The sequence below is a fragment of the Chionomys nivalis genome, chromosome 24, assembly GCF_950005125.1.
Source record: "Chionomys nivalis chromosome 24, mChiNiv1.1, whole genome shotgun sequence".
In the NCBI taxonomy this organism is placed as follows: Eukaryota; Metazoa; Chordata; class Mammalia; order Rodentia; family Cricetidae; genus Chionomys; species Chionomys nivalis.
In genome coordinates, this window is record NC_080109.1 from 12,023,027 (window position 1) to 12,041,852 (window position 18,826).

The following is an 18,826-nucleotide window of genomic DNA, read 5'->3' on the forward strand; positions in this document are numbered from 1 at the left end:
CCCTTGAGCTCACTCAGTCCTCTTGATTCGGTTTCTCGTGTGCAGATAAGCAGGTACGAACCACCATGCTTACCTAGCTCAGATACACACACACATATGTTTAGTTTTCATTTGCTTAGCTGTTTATTAGGGGGCAAGGGGGCAGGGTTGGGGTTTCGGGTTTGGCTCTGTTTGGTTTTGGTCTCAGTTTTGCAAGACAGAGTTTCTCTGTGTAGCCACCCTGGCAATCCTGGAACTCATTGTATAGTCTGGGCTGGCCTCTAGCTCCCAGAGATCCACCTGCCTCTGCCTCGTGAGCACTGAGATTAAAGGCCACTACACCTGGTTCTCCAAAAATGTTTTTTTTTTTTTTAAGAATAGTTTAATTCAAAAATTTAAGCTAGCTGGGCGGCGGCAGTGCAGGTCTTTAATCGCAGCACTCGGGAGGCCGAGACAGACAGATTTCTATGAGTTAGAGACCAGCCTGGTCTGCAGAGCCAGGTCGAGGACAGCTAGGGCTGTCACTTGTTTTGTTGTCTCAAAAACAAGCAACAACAACAGCAAATTAAGTTAGTTAGTTAAAGTATTTTTAAGATTTTACTTTATTTTTAATTATGTATGGGTATGGGTATGTGTATATGTGTGTGTGTGTCCACACAAGTCCAGGGTGCCAGCTATTCCTGGAGCTGGAGTTACAGGTGATTGTGAACCACTTGGCATGGGTGCTGAGAAGCCAACCTGGGTTCTTGTAATTTTTTTTTTTTTTACTCTTTGCTCTTTTAGGGGGCCCACCCGCCCCCAGCTCCCAAATAACCACATGGAGACGTTTTCTTCCTTTTGAATGCCCTGTCTTAACTTGGCTTATTTCTAGCCAACTTTTCTTAAATTACCTCATCTACCTTTTACCTCTGGGCTTTTACCTTTCTCTATTTCTGTATATTTTTTCTTTCCTTCTTATTCCATGTCTGGCTGTGTGACTGGGTAGCTGTGTGACTGGGTGGCTGGGTGGCTGGGTGACTGGGTGGCTGTGTGACTATGTGACTGGGTGACTGGGTAGCTGGGTGGCTGGGTGGCTATGTGACTAGGTAGCTGGATGACTGGGTGGCTGGGTGGCCGAGTGGCTGTGTGACTGGGTGGCTGGGTGACTGGGTGGCTGGGGTGACTGGGTGGCTGTGTGACTATGTGACTATGTGACTGGGTGACTGGGTGGCTGTGTGACTGGGTAGCTGGGTGGCTAGGTGGCTGGGTGGCTGGGTGACTGGGTGGCTGGGTGGCTGGGTGGCTGTGTGACTGGCCCCTGGCATTCTCCTCTCCTCCTTTTTTCATCCCCTTATCTTTCTTCCCAGATTTCTCCTATTTATTTTATCTGCCTGCCAGTCCCACCCTTCCTTTCCCCTGCTTGGCTATTGATCATTCAGCTCTTTGTTAGACCAATCAGGTGTTTTAGACAAAGTAACACTGCTTCACAGAGTTAAACAAATGCAACAAGTCTCTGTATCATTAAACAGATATTCCACCGCATAAACAAATGTAACACATCTTCAACTAACACTCTACAATGGGGACTCTAGGAGAGCAGCACACGCTCATAATCTCTCCAGCCGTAATAAAATAAATATTTACAACTCCGTCAGCTATGCTGACTCACAACTGCAGGAGGCTGCTACAGGAAGACTGTTCCGAGTTCTAGGCCAACCAGAGCCACCTAGCACTAAATAAATAAACAAACACACTTAAAGGATCGTTCAGAACTAACCTGCCTCAGAGGAGGCTGCTATTCTTTGATGCACACGCTAAGTACCTGTCTCCTGAAGTTTCTAAATTGTATTTCAGAGAAATTAAAAAGTGTTCCATCTGTGAAATTATCATAAATTAATCAAGATGTTTATTCAAATTTTACCTAATAAAACACGCTCATGCTTCTGTGGCTGGAGTCTCACTTTTCTGATTGGCAGCGATTGTGGGTGAACGGCACAACATAGCTTCTTGACTAGATTTCGCTAGTGTGCTTCGTTTCCTTCCTAGCTATGCAAAATGTTTGTCAGTTACCATACGACCTGGCATTTATTAGAGAGAAGATGCCAAAATGGGTCAGAATAGACTATAAATTAGAAAACCCGGATCTCAACTGGGAAACCCCTTTGCTGTTCTGTTTCCCTGCCCCACCATGCACTAACATTATCCAGTTCATCAAAAGAACACTGGCATCGAGATGAAAATAACAACACAAAAATACACTAATCTTAAAAATGCCAGCGACATTCAAAGTCCCAGATTTGAATATTAACTGCCTTCTTACATGGATTTTCCTCGGAGGAAATTAAAGTTAAAAATTAAATCTGCATGCAAATTAATCTAAAGATTTCAGAGGTCAACAGAATCAAAGTCCAAAAATCTCACTCTTATGTGCTTGGTACTTGAAAATGCAAAGAAACTGAAGTAGATCCAAACTTTAGCCCCCTTGGGTTCTTGTTCTGCCCGGTCTCGGCTGTGAGGGTTGGGCTGTAGGTAGCCCTGGGCAGGAACCTCAACCTTGCTCATCCTCCATGGCACAGAAAGAAGTCTTGAAGGATTTTAGAGGATATATACCTCTTCACTCTTTCCTCACTATAGAGTATCACAGCCTTGAACTAAACCCACCACATCTAGAAAATAAACTAATATTATCTAGACAGAATGTTTTCAGTGTCCAGGGTTTATGTTGTACATGTCGCTGGCGATAATTAAATGGGACTCGATGGAAGGTTGGCCAGAGTTCAGAGCTTTGCGTTCACGTCTCCATGACACCAGGCACTCTGGGCTAGTTCTCCATAGTCCAATCTCTGCATTTACAATCTTGAGTCCCACGTTCTCACACATGTCTACATATCTGTCGATGGGAGCGGGGCTGAGATCTTGAAGTAGCCCTCTTTCTATGATAATAGAATTTAAGTCAATGCAATCTTCTTGCAGAGTCAGTAGCTTAAACTGTCAGCAGCCTAAGTCACGAGGCTTTGTTTGCTGTCTCCTTGCTTTCCTGTGTATCTGTAACTCCGATTCCCTTTAACCTTTTGAACGCTATTCTTCCAGCACCCTGACGCAGAGCTGAATTCAAGCCTCATCAATAACCCATGAGCAAACCCTTTCAGGAGCCTGAGCCAGAGAGGGTGTTTCTGTCAGCAGCCACAGGGCAGGAGCCAGGGATACAAAGCTCCCGCTGCAGCCACCTGCAGCAGACTGAGCACTTCTGTTCGGAGAACTCTACTCAGGTGAAAACGTCATTCATATAGGATTGGCGGTAGCCTGTAAGTCTTGGGGGTACTGCCCATTCAAGTCTTTGACCAATGACTCAGCAGGATGTAACCCATTCCTGGCACTGGAGGTTCTCTCTGATGACATAAGATGTTTACTTTGGCATTATGTTCCTTATTATACTTTCCTCTCTCCGATTCCTTTCATATTTGTATATATTTTAGGGCACTTCTACAACAGGAGGTTTGCCACACGGCTTTCCAAAAGCCCTTCCGTGTCAATTATCCCTCTCCACTCTCTTCTTTGCCCTACCTTCCTATCTCCCTTCCCATTTAGCCCTCCTGTTCTAGTTTCTCCTTATCTCTCTAAAACACTCCCTTGGAAGATCTCCTCCTTTCTGCTGGCCTCCTAGCTTACATAAGCTCTGTTGTTACTTGGATTGAAGTTCACATAACCAAAGCTTAAAAACTAACACCCACATAGCAAAGTAAAACATGCCATGTTTGTCTTTCTGGGCCTGGGTTATTTCATGCTGAGCGATTGTTTCGAACTTCATCCATTTAAATGCAAATTTTGTCATTTCATTTTTCTCAATGGCAGAATACTATTCCATTGTACCACGCTTTCATTATCCATTGTCAGTTGGTAGACATTAAGGTTACTGCCAGTTTTGGGTTATTTTAAGAGAGACACAACGACCATGCATGAACAAGAGTCCTTGTAGTAGGATGTCGAGTCTTTTGAGCAGATGCTGAGGAGTGCTGTATCTGTGTCTTCAGCTTTGGGGAACCTCCACTCTGACTTCTACGGCAGCTCTTCTAGTTTTCACTCCCACCAGAAACGATTCCGTGTTCCCCTCACCCCGAATCCTACGAGCATATGCCGTCATTCCGTCTAAGGAAGATGACATCTCAAAGTAGTTTTATTTTCATTTTCCTGGTGGCTAAGAATGTGCATCTTTCAACTGTTTCTCGGGTATTTGTCTCTCATCTTTTGAGAATTCTGTTTAGTTCTATACCTCATTTTTAAATTGGGCTATTTGTTTCCTTGACGTTTGGGGGATTTTTTTCTTTTTCTTTTTTGAGTTCTTTGTATGTTCTAGGTACTAACCCTCTGTCAGATGTATAAATGGCAGGTTTTTTTCCCCTTTCTGTAAGCTGCCGCTTTTCCCAAACGAGGGTATCCTCTTCTGTACAGAAGCTTTTCAGCTTCATCATGTCCTATTAATTATATTAATTGTTGGTGTTACCCTCCAAGTTCAGGTGGGAAGGCTCTGTTGCTAAAGACACCACTTATGTGACTATACACAGAGAAACCGAGCTGACGTCCAGCAAGAAGCTCCGCTTCTACTGTGGGGCTAGAAGATACTGTGCGTGCTACCAGAGGAGACAGGTCATCATCACAGTCAATAAACTGTGACCCCCTTGCGCCTGCAATAGTGACCTGCCTGCGAGATATACCCACTGGCACAATAGTGGCAAAAATGTTACTGGAGTAACAACCACATTTTTGTTGGATTTCCAGTCCACTCCCTGAGATGGAAACCATGCCTGTCACCACCAACATGACTAAGAACCTGGGAGTAGATAGGTCATAGTAGTAAGGGGAAAACTTACTATGCGCACACATGACCTCACAGAGGCTGTCAAGGCCTGTGCAGGTTCAAGCCATTCAGAATCCCAGCACAGAGGAGAGGGAGTGGGCACAACTCCCATCGCTAACCAAGAAACTCTTTGCAGTTAAGACCTGCTGGGAGAGGGGCAATCAGTTTTCTCTAACGGAGTGACGCTGGGTGTACCGACCATATTCCAGAACAAATGTTACGCTCAGCCGTAGTTGGCCAGTACTTTTATGTTCTGTTTTTGTTGTTGTTGTTGTTGTTTTGGTATTTATTGGTTTTATGTTTGTTTATTTTTATTTTATTGAGACACAGAGAAAGAACATGAAGTTGGGTGGAGAAGGAAATGAAGAGAATTAGTAGGAGTTGGGGGAGGGGAAAGACTATAATCAAAATATAGTGTATGAGTAAAAAAAAATTTAAAGCCAATAAATAAATGTAAAGAATAGAAAAATATCACACACACACGTGATTCTTGGCCACAGAAAAGAGTAAAGCAGAACTGGAATTTATTTGAAAGGGATTTTTGCATAAATTTAAGCTCAAAATGAATATAAAGAAAGACTTGGGGAAATGATAAGAAACATACAAATGTGGAATCAAAAGAGCCTCGTTTGTGTGTCTTAGCAGTGGCTATATGTTCAGCTTTGGAGGTTTTTGTAGCGCGCCACGGCGCTCTGTGCACCACGGCGCTGTCAGCTGTCATGTTCCGATGTAGCGCGCCAGGGCGCTCTGCGCGCCAGGTGCTTTGCGCACCTCGGCGCTGTCAGCTGTCATGTTCACAGGGTCTGGCACTAAGCCCGTTGCCGCCATTTGCTAGTGTCCCTAGTAGTAAACAACTTCTGCGCACGCTCGCTACCGGCCCAAGAGTGGTTTGAATCCACCTATCAATTGCTCACACGTCTTGCTCACGCAATTGCATCAGTGTGGGCCGAGCCAATCAAGCAATGACACATCATAGGCAGACCAGGCGCTGTATATATTCCCCGTGCGGTCGGCTCGGGGTCTTTTTGCCTCCATCTTATCTTCAGTCTTCTGCGCTCCAATAAAGTACGTTCCAAGAAGAATCCTGTTGTGGTCGTCTTCTCTGCCGGCAGAGTTGCGCGCCGCAGGTTTTCAAGTAATATTTCAAAGGGTTGCTAAGAAACATTTTTTAAATTTTATTTATTTATTTAACATGTATGGTATTTGGTTTGCATGTAAGTGTGTGTGTGTGTGTGTGTGTGTCTGTAAATTAGTGCCATGGTAAGTGTGTGGAGGAAAGGGGACAAGTTGCAGCAATGCATTCCCACCTTCCACCCTGAGAATTTCGGGGATCAAACTATGCTATTGGATGTTTGATCACATGGTGAACCCCGAGTTTGCATTTACACTAATTAAATAAAATCAACTTTGGTGCAGTGGCAGAGTCAGCAACTAGCTGACGGAAATTAGTCATAGACGGTCTGGAGGGGCCAGGAATATGGATAGAGAGAGAAGTGTGGGAAGGACTGGGTAGGACTTGGAGTTTCACGCCTTTTTTTTTTTTTTTTTGGTTTGGGATGAGTCGGGGATGTGTCTCTTGCTAGGTCTCTGGCCGAAAAGGAAGGTCAGCTCAGCTAGTTGCTTCTCGCCTCTCTGATCTAGCAGGTTTTCACCCCCACATCTGACTTCCGAGTCTTTGTTGGTAAATAGAATGGTAGAGACTTAGTTTAAACGTTCATATCCCAGTGGTGGCGATGGAAGTCAGAGGAGCTAAGACCTGAGTAGCTGGTGGGGCATTGGCTGTGGGGGCCATGGGGCCACAGACAGTAATTAAAATGTCAGTAGACCAGTAGATTCATGTGTAGCCGCTAAGTCGACAGAGATACACCAAAGTCAGATTGCCAGGCTTGGCAGCAGGCATCTTTACCCACTCAGTCATCTTGTCAATTTGTATTTTAACACCTCTCTGCTGTAACTTTGCAGAGCTGAGGTTCCAGAATTTCTCAGTGCACACTGGGATGGAAGCTAAAGTCTTCCTTCCTTGGTTTTCTCCATGTCTTCTGATCCAGAAAATGTTTTTTTCTATTCTATCTCTGTAGCTTTGATACAATAAACCACTTTAAAGAGGAATATGAAATCAACAAAGTTTAGGGTTAGTTTGTTTAAATAGACCTTGGGTCTGGTACCCATGCTGGATAGATTGACAGGAGAGATGTCGCATCAAACAAATAGACTTGGCTGGTTATTGTTCTCCACTTAATTTTTCCTCTCTGCCATGCTTTAGTATGACAACTTAGCATAACAACTCCATAAATGTCTGACATACGCGTTAAAGGCACAGGCAAAACTAGATTTCTGACTACATCACCAGGTTCTGAATCTAACCCACTCAGTAGCTGCAGGAGTGTTTAACGTGTACCCACCTGCTCTTTCCATCTTGAGTCTGTCCAGATTCTTTGTAAACACTTGGTAGAACTCTGCCCGTCATCAGAAGCTCGTTCAAGCGCTCACACTGTGGGTTCTTCACCTGGATTGGTCACAGGAGTCTCTGTCGGTTCCTGAGTCAGGCTTCCTGTGGGCATTGGGCACTGGGCACATGGTCAGAAACCATGACTGCTTCCTTTTGTTTTTATTAGTCCAGTTGCTACTCCTGAACCAATGATAGCTAAAAACATCTTTAGCCTCTCTAATCCTTCGTTTTCAAACAAGCGGACCTGAATCCACCTCCTCTCTCCCCATTTCTCTGTCCTTGCCTCTGAGAGCTCAGCTGACCTTCCTAGAGATCCAGTCTCTCCACTGAGCGCTCAGCCTGCCTCCCTGCGGCTAATCACCTTATCTTTCTGTATTTTGTTTTTCTTCTGATACTTCCTCTGTTCCTCCAGACAAACCGAAACGTAACTTTCAAGCCAGCCCAGCTGATCTTGATTTCCTAAGAAAACCCACTTGCCAGCCTCCTGGACAGGTCCAGAGCTGCTTGAGAAGGCACGGCAGGGCTGATGGTTGGTCTACAGGCCACCTGCACGGACAGAGTGGTGTCAGAATTTCTCTCTTGAGATCACAATACTCTAAAGCACAGCCACAGCATTTCAGACAGCTGGCGTGACACAGCTCTCCGATAGCTGGCGACACTAATCTAAAGTCAACCTTTTCCTCCACGAGTCTATGCTAGCTGTTGCTTGGATCACCACAGTACGTTCTACCTTGTCTCTTTGCCAGCGTTCCTCACCCAACAGTGAATCTTCTACATATCTGCAAGTGATTTTTTTTAAAAAAAAAAAAAAACAAAAACAAATTTACATCATTTAGGTATGGTGGCTCACGCCTGCAATCCCAGACTGTAATCCACTCAGGAGGATGACAGTGGGGTGGGGGTGTTTCCTGGCAGAAATCAAACCTGCTTTCTTTTGTTTGACAGGGTTAGAAAAGACCAAACTACACAGCACATCTTCTATTTCTTAAAGGAAAAGGTAACTTACAGAAGGTCAAAGAACATGACGAAGACATTTGAAAAACAGTTCATACTACAAGAATTATCTTTTTTAAACTAGGCATAGTGGTGCATGCCTTTAGTCCCAGCACACCAGAAGCAGAGGCAGGAGGATTATGAGGCCAGCCTGGTCTACATAACGAGTTTGAGGACAGCCAGAGCTACATAGATAGACCCTGTTTTGAAAGAAAAAAAAATTAACTTTTTTAAATGATATATCTGGTAAGGCTCAAGAACCTTAACTATGTAAAGAACTTATACAACTCAACAGTAAAAGACAATTTTTTTTCTAAATTTTAAGTTAGACAAATGGCTGCAGAAACTCCCTTCTCCAAAGATGGACAAATGGCCTGTGGGCTCAGGAAATGACAGCACCGTTAGTCAGTGGAGATGCAAGTGTTCTGGATGCCACTGTGATGACCACCAGGACCAGAAGCAACTAGAGAAGGGAAGAGTTTGCTTGGCTTGCTGATTACAATCACTGAAGAAAACCGAGGCAAGAACTAAGGACAGGACCTGAGGCAGAGATCGTGGGGGAGCATTACTTATTGGTTTGTCCCCGTCGGCCTTTCTTACACAGCCCAGGTCCAGCTGCCTACAGTCCAGGATGGCACTGCCCACGGTGGGCTGGACCCTCCCACATCAGTCATTAATCAAGAAGATACCCGTAAGCACAGGCTCACAGGCCAATCTAATGAGGTAATTCTTCAACTGAGATTCCTTCTTCCTAGGGGACTCCTGTTTGAATCAAATTGATACAAACTAACTTTGACAGTAAGCTAAACCGACAATGACATGCCTTCTTGTACCCACTGGAATGGCTACAAATGGCAAAACCAGAAAATAGTGTGTACTGGTGTGGGAATCTTCTTCAGTTGTTTCTGGGAATTTAAAATGGTGCAGCCATTTTGGAAAAGAGACTGACAATTGCTCAAGCAGTTAAAAACATACAGTTACCACATGACCTATTAATCACCCCTACTTACAAAGAGAAACAAAGATCCTACCAGAATGTTCATGGTCATGTTCACAATAGCCAAGGTGTGGGACAGTTCAAATGCTCAGAAGATGATCAATGGGGAAATAAAATATCATACACACAGACTATGAAATATTACTCTCCCTAAAAAAAAAGAGTACTACTACACACTATGACATAGATGAACCTTAAAAACACTATGCTCAGGGCTAGAGAGTGGCCTCAGTGGTTAAGAACCCTGGCGGCTCTTCCAGAGAAACCAGGTTTGATTCCAAGCAACAACATGGCCACTTACAATTGTCTGAAACTCCAGTTCTTGGGATCCAACACCATGGGCACACAAGTGGTGCCCAGACATATATGCAGACAAAACATTCATGTACATAAAACAAAACAACAACAACAAAAAAGCATTCTGCTCCATGAGAGAGACCAGACTCAACAGGTGGTGCTGGTTAGCGCTTGCCAACTAGATACAAACCTATACACACCCGGGCATCTCCATGGATGTTGGAAGGGGCACAGACCACCTAGCATGCCACTTCCTGAACAAGTGAGTTGTGTAAGCAAGCAGGCTGAGGAAGCCACGGAGAGCAAGCCAGAAGCAGCTCCCCTCCGTGGCCACAGTTATCAGCTCCTGCCTCTGGGTTCCTGCCTTGGCGTCCCAGAATTATAGACTGTAACCTGCAAGCCACATAAATCCTTTCCTCCCCAAAGTTGGTTTTGGTCAGTGTTTGTCACAGTAGCAGAAAAACAAACTAGAACAGGCCCATGCTCCCTTTACCTGAAATGCCCAGGCCAGGCAAGGCCACACAGGCAGTCAACTAGTGGCTGCCTGGAGCGGAAAGGAAGGAGGATGGGGAATAACTGCCAACAGGAAAAGGATTTCTCATGGAAGTGTTCTGAAATTTGTGGTTTGTGGCTGCACCCATAGTAAAATGCTAGAACAAAAATCCAAAAAAAAAAAAAAAATTCCCCAAACCTAATGAAGATAGTAGATTGTGTCATGTGACTTATATCTCCAATTTACAAAAAAAAAATCAATGAAAGGACTGGGAAGATGGCTGAGTGGTTAAGAGCCCTACGGCTCTTGCAGAGGTCTGGGGTTTGGTTCCCAGCACCCGTGAGACTTAAAAGTTCAGGAGATCCTATTCCCTTCCCTCTTCGGACCTCTGTGGGCGTGGAGTCATGGGCTTTCACCTGCAACTCGTGTCTTCACACTTAATATCCCTCCTGTTGCCTGGAGCATTAGCTGCGCCAGATCTCTTACGGCTCCCTTCTTCCATATCATGGAAACCGCAGAATGCTGTCCACGTCTTTTGAGAGGCCCCATTCACTACCCCCACCACTGTCTCTCTTGATACTTTGTATTTCTTTCTCAATAGCTATTGTGGTTAATCCTGGTCGTCAATCTGATTGGACTGAAGAATGCCTAGAATTTAGCAAAGGGCACCCTGAGTGTGTGTCAGACTGGGTGTCCAGAGGCAGTTGGCACCCATACAGTAGCTGAGGGGCGGGGATACTCAACCTCAGTGTGGGTGGCACCATCCAGCGGGCTGAAGGCTGACGGAGTGGAAGAAGGCCAAGAGCTAGATAGTAAGAGAATTGCAGTCTTCCTGAGCGATGGGTCTGATGACCTTCCTGAGGAGTGGACAGACACACTCTCTTCAGCCTTCACTCAGAACTGTGTCATAGGTGGTCTTTCTCCTGAGGCCTCCAGCTTGCTGAGCTGAGCGGCTGGGCAGCATGCAGATGGCCACTGAGGGACCATTCAGCCTCTAATCATATAAGCCGACACAGTAAACCTCCTCTCGTAATTATCAACATATCCTTTCTGTTCACTGTGTTCCCCTAGGGAGTCCTAATTAATACAATAACACTTATCAGTCTCTGAAATTGTATGTTTGCTTATTTGCTTTCTCATCTGTGAGTCCACACGGAGGGCTGAGCTTCAGTCTGCCTTGCTCACTGCTGTGAGCGAAGTGCTTACGGCATTGTTTGGCACGGAGCGTGGGATCAGGAGTGTTTTCCGTGAATGCAGAGAGCGCCACTGGTGTGTTTTGAATGCTTTGGTATTGCGATGGTATTTAAATACTGACAAAACTGATGTGTTGGAATGAAGACCCCAGAAACCTCAGTCCTGGACACATTAGGACACCGTGGGAGAGGCTGAGAAACAAGAGGAAAGTTCCCTGCTGTCGTTTTCCAAATTTCCCAAAAACTTGTAGAAACTCTTCTATCTGCCCAAAGTTTATAAAAACAGCTAGCAAGGGGGAGTGGGAAACATTTCATCTGAAACGTTACCTAGATTTTGGAAAATAAGTCCTCACCCAGGGCCCCTGGCAGCAGGACCAGGATCTTTCCCTAGTGTGTGTTAGAGCCCATTCTCTATGGTAGGATGCCATGCTCAGCCTTAATGTGGGGAGGAGGGGAGTAGGGGCTTGGTCTTGCCTCAACTTAATGTGCCAGACTTTGTTGACTCCCCATGGGAGCCCTTATGCTTTGGGAGGAGTGGATGGGAGTGGGTTGGGGGGAGATGAAGGGGGAAGGCGGAGGGGTGGGAAGGAAAGCTGTGATTAAAATGTAATATGCAATTTAAAAATAAACAAATAAAAATGTTTAAAAAAGAAAAAAATAACCCCTCACCTCTACTCATGTAAGCAACCCTTAAACTCATTAGGAAACCACCCTTATAGCAAACACTTTTGTCAGCCACCAACTCACAATAATGACATGGAAACTTAATATTAGTTATGGAAGCTTGACCTTAGCTTATGCTGGTCTCAAATAGCTCTTCTAACTTAAAAGAATCCATTTCTATTCATCTACGGTGGGAACCTCATGCCAGGATGGTGGGAACCACTTGATGACCTGAAACTATGAACACACACCAGTGTGTCATGTCATGGTGGTGGGAACCCTGGGGTGGCCTGCCAGGGATCCGGGAAAGCGTGCTCTGCAGTTGACTCCCATAGAAGGATCTAACCTGGTCTATATTTCTGCAGTTGACTCCCACAGAAGGATCTAACCTGGTCTATATCTCTGCAGCAGACTCCCATAGAAGGGTCTAACCTGATCCTTATCTCTGCAGCAGACTCCCATAGAAGGGTCTAACCTGGCCTCTGCATTTCTCTGGAGAAGACCGAGAGGCATGCTGAGAAACATGGATTCCACACAGAATGTAGGGGATAGTGTTACTCTCTCCCTTTCTTCAGTTGACAAATGCATCTTGCTTGTAATTCTGAGATGATCTATGAGTCACATGTGAGATCAATTGAGTAGAAGCAACATTCGGAGAAAACCCATCTGTCGTAGTATATTCTAGTGAGTTTGATCAGCAGGGGGGAAAATGCCTATAAACTAAGATAAATGGGGAAAAACCATAAAGATAGTTTAGGTTTCGATGACCCAGTAGGGAGCAGGTATTGAGGGAGGAATGGAAAGGCCCGGAGGGAAGAGAATGGGAGGTGGCACAAGCCAGAGAGATAGCTCCGTGAGTATAAAGTCTGATGATCCAAGTTCAAGCCCAGAAACCCGTATGGTGCAAGGCGGGAACAGACTGCAGGTTCTCTGACCTCCACGTGTGCACCACAGGCCCCCAGCACCCCAGACAAAATGTAGCTAAAAACTCGAAAGACTAGTTGGGAAATTAATACTAGAGCTACCACTTTGAGCTTGCAGAGAGAATGAAAGTGACGTTTGAACGCATAAGAAACACTAGAAACCACATGGAAATCCGTGATCTGGGCTGCCTCTGGATGTTATGGGCAAGGAAGCTTCTTCTGTAGTGGTATCAGTGATGGTAGACTCGTGGTTGAGAATGAGAGACATTGAAGACTTCTCTGACAACCACCACCACCACCGTCAAAAGGGAAGAAACAGTCCAGGCAGGAAAGCACTGAAGAGAGTTCTTCGAAATTGTGATAAAGGCCTCTCACCGGCTGCAGCGCTGGGCAGAGTAGCCCTGCACCTCGCCTGGGCAGCACAGTAGAGCTGGACCTGGTGGTGGAGGAGTGTGCCAGACAATCCAGGACAGGAGAGCAGGAGAATAGGCCCCGCCCCTTGTTACTTACTACATAGGGTGAGCTAGCCAGGGTGGTGCAGGAGAGCTCACCCTGATGTTGAGGGTGAGGGAGAACTGGCAGGCTGACCAACCCAGCCACAGACCCAGAAGCAGGGCTATAAGGTGGCCCATCCCATCATCCACCCCACCTGTGATCTGCTGGAGCACAGGAAGGGGCTGGTCTCCTGCAGACCCAAAGCTGCAGAATCCCCAAGACCCAGGTCAACAACAGGATATCTGAGAGGAGTCCCAGGGAGGGCCCAGTATTGATGATGTAGCAAAAAGCAGACCTCAAACCAGACCAATGACTCAGTGCAATGAATACTTGCAACTAATAATAAACGGACTGAAAAGCTGTGTGACTCACTGTGTCACGCTACAGCTTCACAACAAGAGTTTTCTCTTTCTCTTTTCTTTTCAATTTTATCTTGTTTTTCCCTGGGGTGGGGGGGTTGGAGGTTACGACTAACTTGTAGTTAGGAAGGGACAGGAAAGTGAGTGGGATTGAGACACATGATGTGAAATCCACATAGAATCAATAAAAAGTTAAATTTGAAACAAACAAAAACTTTTTTAAAAAAAAGTTGTGGTAAAGATGCTGAATTGTAGCTCTTCACAGTTGATGGCATCTGATGGGACACACACACACACACACACACACACACACACACACCACACTCATGACTCAGTTATCTTTAAAGGCTTGGCCACTGGGAACCTGACCATGTCCCAATGAGTGTATGAGCAACACAAATTGGACTTGATGTATTTGTTTTTCATTTTGGGAGAAGAGAACAAGGGTTTTTCTAGGTCTTTATGAGAGTTGCCATCAGGACTTCAAGCACCTCTCTGGATGGAACCTTTCTCTCTGTACAGCTTTCCTTTTTCATTGTATAGAAAAAAAATTTTAAAATAATAAAAAAATCTTTAAAAAGAAAATGTGTTATATATACATAATGGAACTGTGTTCGGCCATGAGGAATAATGAAATTTGGGGCTAGCAAAATGTCTCAGTGGGTAAGTCACTTTTCACCAAGTCTGAGGACTTGGGTTTTTATTAATCATGCTACATGAGTTCTATCCCTTGGACACATATGGGAGAAAGGAAGTGATTCTAGTAAGTTTCTCTCTGAGCTCCATTCATATACTCACATACATGTGCATACATACACACACGTATGCACATACTAAACAAAATGCAATAAGATTTTAAGTTAAAAATTGGTTTATTATTTTATGTTTATGAATGTTTTGCCTGAATGCATGTCTGTGCGCTACATCCAAGCCTGATGCCTACGGAGGTTCCCTGGGCCTGGGGTCACAGCCGGCTGTGGTGCAGGGGTTGAACTCAGAACTAACTCTGCAACTCGTTCTCACAGGTATGAAAGTCAAAGGACGTGCAGCTTGCCTGTGATGGTCACAGTGAACTCTCTTACGCTTTTCATTTTCTAGTTCTGGGGATTAAACTGGAATTCTTCTGCTTTCTCTCATTGAAGACAAGGCAAGTTTTCAAATTAGATGGAATGGAAATTTTTAATTGGCTCACTCCAATTTTTTCTTTGTATAATGGAACTTAGAGTCGTGATATTTGCTTTCATAGTCTAAGATATTTTGTACCCATTTACAGAAAAAAAAAGTTCATTTCTTTTAGGAGTCAATACATGCAGTACTATGGAACTCTTCACTCCTAATTCAAGTGATTCCTTAAAGTTAGTCACCTAACCCCCATATGTCCTGGAAATCTACTTGCCTAGGGTTATTTTGAATATTACTTTGAAAGTCCACGTTAACTGGACACTTAGTTATCAGATTGAGTAGAGCACCCGAATCCTTCCAGAATTCACTGAAAATTCTTCTCCTTAAGCTTATTCATAAATTAAATCAGGGACATCTGTCCTTCATCATTTTACTTCTTTATCAGGGAAGGCCAAGTTATTTCACCATTGTGACCTGTCACCTAGAGGCCATTGCAACAGTTGACTGGTTTTATACTTACAATAGTAAGTGAATATATAGGTTTACCCAGAATAATCTGAGTTAATAAATTTACAGTGTTGGGATTTGGAGATGGCTGAGCGGTTAAGAATACATACTTCTCTTGCAGAGCACCTGAGTTTGGTTCCTAGTACCCAAGTCAAGTGGCTCACAACTTGACTTGTAATTGAAGCTCCAAGGAGAACCAGTATCTCTGACAAAGATATGTGCACACCTCCACAAAGAAGATACACACATAATTTAAAAATAACAAAAATAAATCTTAAAATTTTACAATGTTAAGTTAGCACCTATAAGAATTTAAAATGCAGTAAGTCAGTGTTTATCATAAATCACGAGGAGATACTTTACAGTTATTAGAAGAGTGGGAAGGTAGAAATTCAAGGACAGCCTGGGCTACAATAGTGAGACCCTGTCTCAGAAAACAAAACAAAATACAGTCTGTGCCTAAGGCTAAGGACATAGCTCAGTGGGTAAGACTGCTTGCTGTACAAACACAGGGATCTGAGTTCAAATCCCAGAACCCAGGTAAAAAGAACTGGACATGGTAGAGTATTTCCCTGTAACTCCAGAGCTATGGGGTGGAGACAGGACAATTGTTAGGGCTAGTTGGCCGTCAGGCTATCTCCAGGGTCGCAAGACACTAAGACAGAGTAGCTGAACAGTAAGGCAGAATAACTGATCCTCTGCTGGTCTCTGTATATGTGCATCTGTGCTCATCACTCTCCGTGTCTCTCTGTCTCTCTGTGTGTGTGTGTGTGCACATAAAATAAACAGCTTGTTTTCCATGTTATTAATTGTACATTTCCTTAAAAGAAAAAAAAACTTCTATGATGATGGTGCTGAAATGTCGTAAATGAGCAGAGAAGATGGAGAACACAGAGTTAAGAGGTGAGCTTAGGGGCTGGGATGGGGCGAAGATCGCCAGGGTGCAAGTTCACGGCTGCTGAGCAGGCACAGCAAGCTCAGAGAGCCTGCAGGAAGTGGGACAGACTGCTCTGCCTCTCCCTGGCGACTGTCACGTTCCTGACGGTCCAGTTCAGTTGGTCTTGAGCTCAGGAATCCAGAAAGACGCATTCTGTTTGAGGAGAGCCACTGAAGTCTGAAAACACAGGGCCGGTTTCATCTCGCTACCGCAGGTTACCCAGCCATCTAGATCAAATCTGGCCAGTCGGGAGGGGAGAGAAGCTAAGTTACTCAGGGCAAAATTTAGGTAAGAATCTATTTCCCCTTTACTTCCAGAACTATAGTGCTGTCTGGTCTTCTCAAATGAAATATGTTTAGAAATATACACCCTGCAAAGCCAATTTCCCGTCGCGGATGGTGATTCACATTAGAAAACGACCTGGAAAAAAATTGCTCCTGTTGTTCGTAGTGATTTTTAATGATCCTGAAGTTTAAGTGATCTCAAACAGTACTCTAGAGGCAAGCATTAAATAAGAATTAAGTCACATGTTACAATCCCTTCCATGTTAAAAACTGGTAATTATATAATGTTTAGTTGAGATGTACCCCCGGTTGGTCTTAAACCCTCTATATAGGTGAAAAATGATCTTGAATTCCTGATACTTCTGCCTCCGCTTCCAGGGTGAGCCACCACACCTAGTCTGAGGAGGTGCTGGGGATCAAAGCTAACGCCTTGTGCATGCTAGGTAAGCCCTCAGCTGACCTACATTCTTAGCTCAGTATTTAATGTTTTAAAAACCTTCACTGCTTTTACTGTTCTATTGACCCAATGAAGCACACAGAATAGGTACTATCTCCCTTGTAAAGGAGAAGATATAAAGATTTGAGTGATTAAATTAATGGTCAAAGGGCACACAAGCAGCTAAGCCAAGACCATGGTGCCAGCTCACGCCCCTATCTATGGCTTCCCATGGTTTTCATACTGGTCATTGGGAATCTCGGCTTGCCTGGCACCCAGCATCACTTTATAGGAACAATGCTCCAAGCTTTATTGGAGCAAAGGAAGGTTTGGAACCTCAAGGGAGGGGGTTGTGCCTCACACAGGAGCAGAAAGCCCTCCCTTACAGCTCTGTCTGTTTTCGTCTATGTTGGGAAGCAACGGGAACTGGGTCCTTTCACAGCCTCCCCAAAACACTGGATTCCATGGAAGGTAAAGGGAGTTTCTTACGTGACATTTAAAACTCTTTCAACAAAATGATATGATGTTTGGGATCTTGGCATTTGCTTTAAAAGAATAGGTAGATATGTAGGGGAAACGGCAAAAAAAAAAAAAATCACATACGGGGCAAGGGAATGGCTTCAGCACAAATACCGAGGCTGAGTTACGAGCACATGAGGCGTTATTTCAGCTTGTCTATGTATGTTTGCAGTTTGGAGACTAAAATGTTACTAAAGTGGCACCAAATGATGAAATAGGCGATGGCAAGATAAGTCAGCAGGTGATGGCGTTTGCCATGCCGTCTGGCAGCCGCAGTGTGATCCCTAGAGCTTACGTCAAGGCCGAAGGAGAGAGCCGACTCCACAAAAGTTGAACTCTGACCTCTGCACATCCGTCATGTGCGACTCCCGCCCTAACAATGAACTTAGAAAAACAGACATGGAGAAATAAATACTGTTAAAATCAAAGCCAGACTCTGGAGGAAAAGTAGGCTGTCTCGAGTTTGAAGACCGAAACTATAATTGTTTAGGGTCAAGCTAGCCTATTTTAATTCATAGCTCCTAAACGAGATCGCCATGTGAACACAAGTGGAATTTCTGTCTAACGGAATGATCTGTCAGACACAGTATGTGGAGGGGGTGTTCCGTAAAGCCATCAGGGACTCACTCTGTGGTAGAGATCCAGGCTGTCTTCAACACGTGGCTGCCAAGGTCATTTGACACACCCCAGGCCAGGGAGATGCGGAGCAGCACAGTGGCGCATCTTGAGAAAGCACAGTCCCGGTGGTCCAGATGAACCACAGTCCTGCTTCTGGGAAAAAGCGGCAAGGAAAAGTCTGCAGTGTGGCGGACGCCCGACCGGTGCTGCAGTTCGGATCTGGGTCCGTCAAAGGCTCACGCGCTAAAGCTTGGTTCACAGCTTGGCACTCCTCGTAGGTCGTAGAAATGTCAGAGGCCGGATCGTGGGAGGATGCGCTCAGAGGCGATTCTGGGTCTCTCTCTTCTTAGCCTGGGGTACCAGGGATTGAATCCCAGGCCTCATCTGGAATCATAATACCCAGCTTTCTCTTCTCCGTCCACTCCGTCCGTGCTATTAGGGAACTAGTCTTGCTCCACCACAGGCTTCAGGCTTGATGTTTTACCACAGACCTAGAGCAACAGGGCCAATGAATCACGGAGTCAAACCTCTGAAATCATGAACCCAAACAAACCTTTCCTAAGCGGATAATCTCAGGCATTTCTTTCAGTAACAGAAAGTGGACACATAGGCATGACCTTCTGATAGAGACACAATCAAAGTTTGATGACAAATTTTGATAAAAAAAAAAAAGTTAGTCATTTCTGCTATGACTACCTAGGAGTCTCAGCTATTAACCTAGGCGGAGG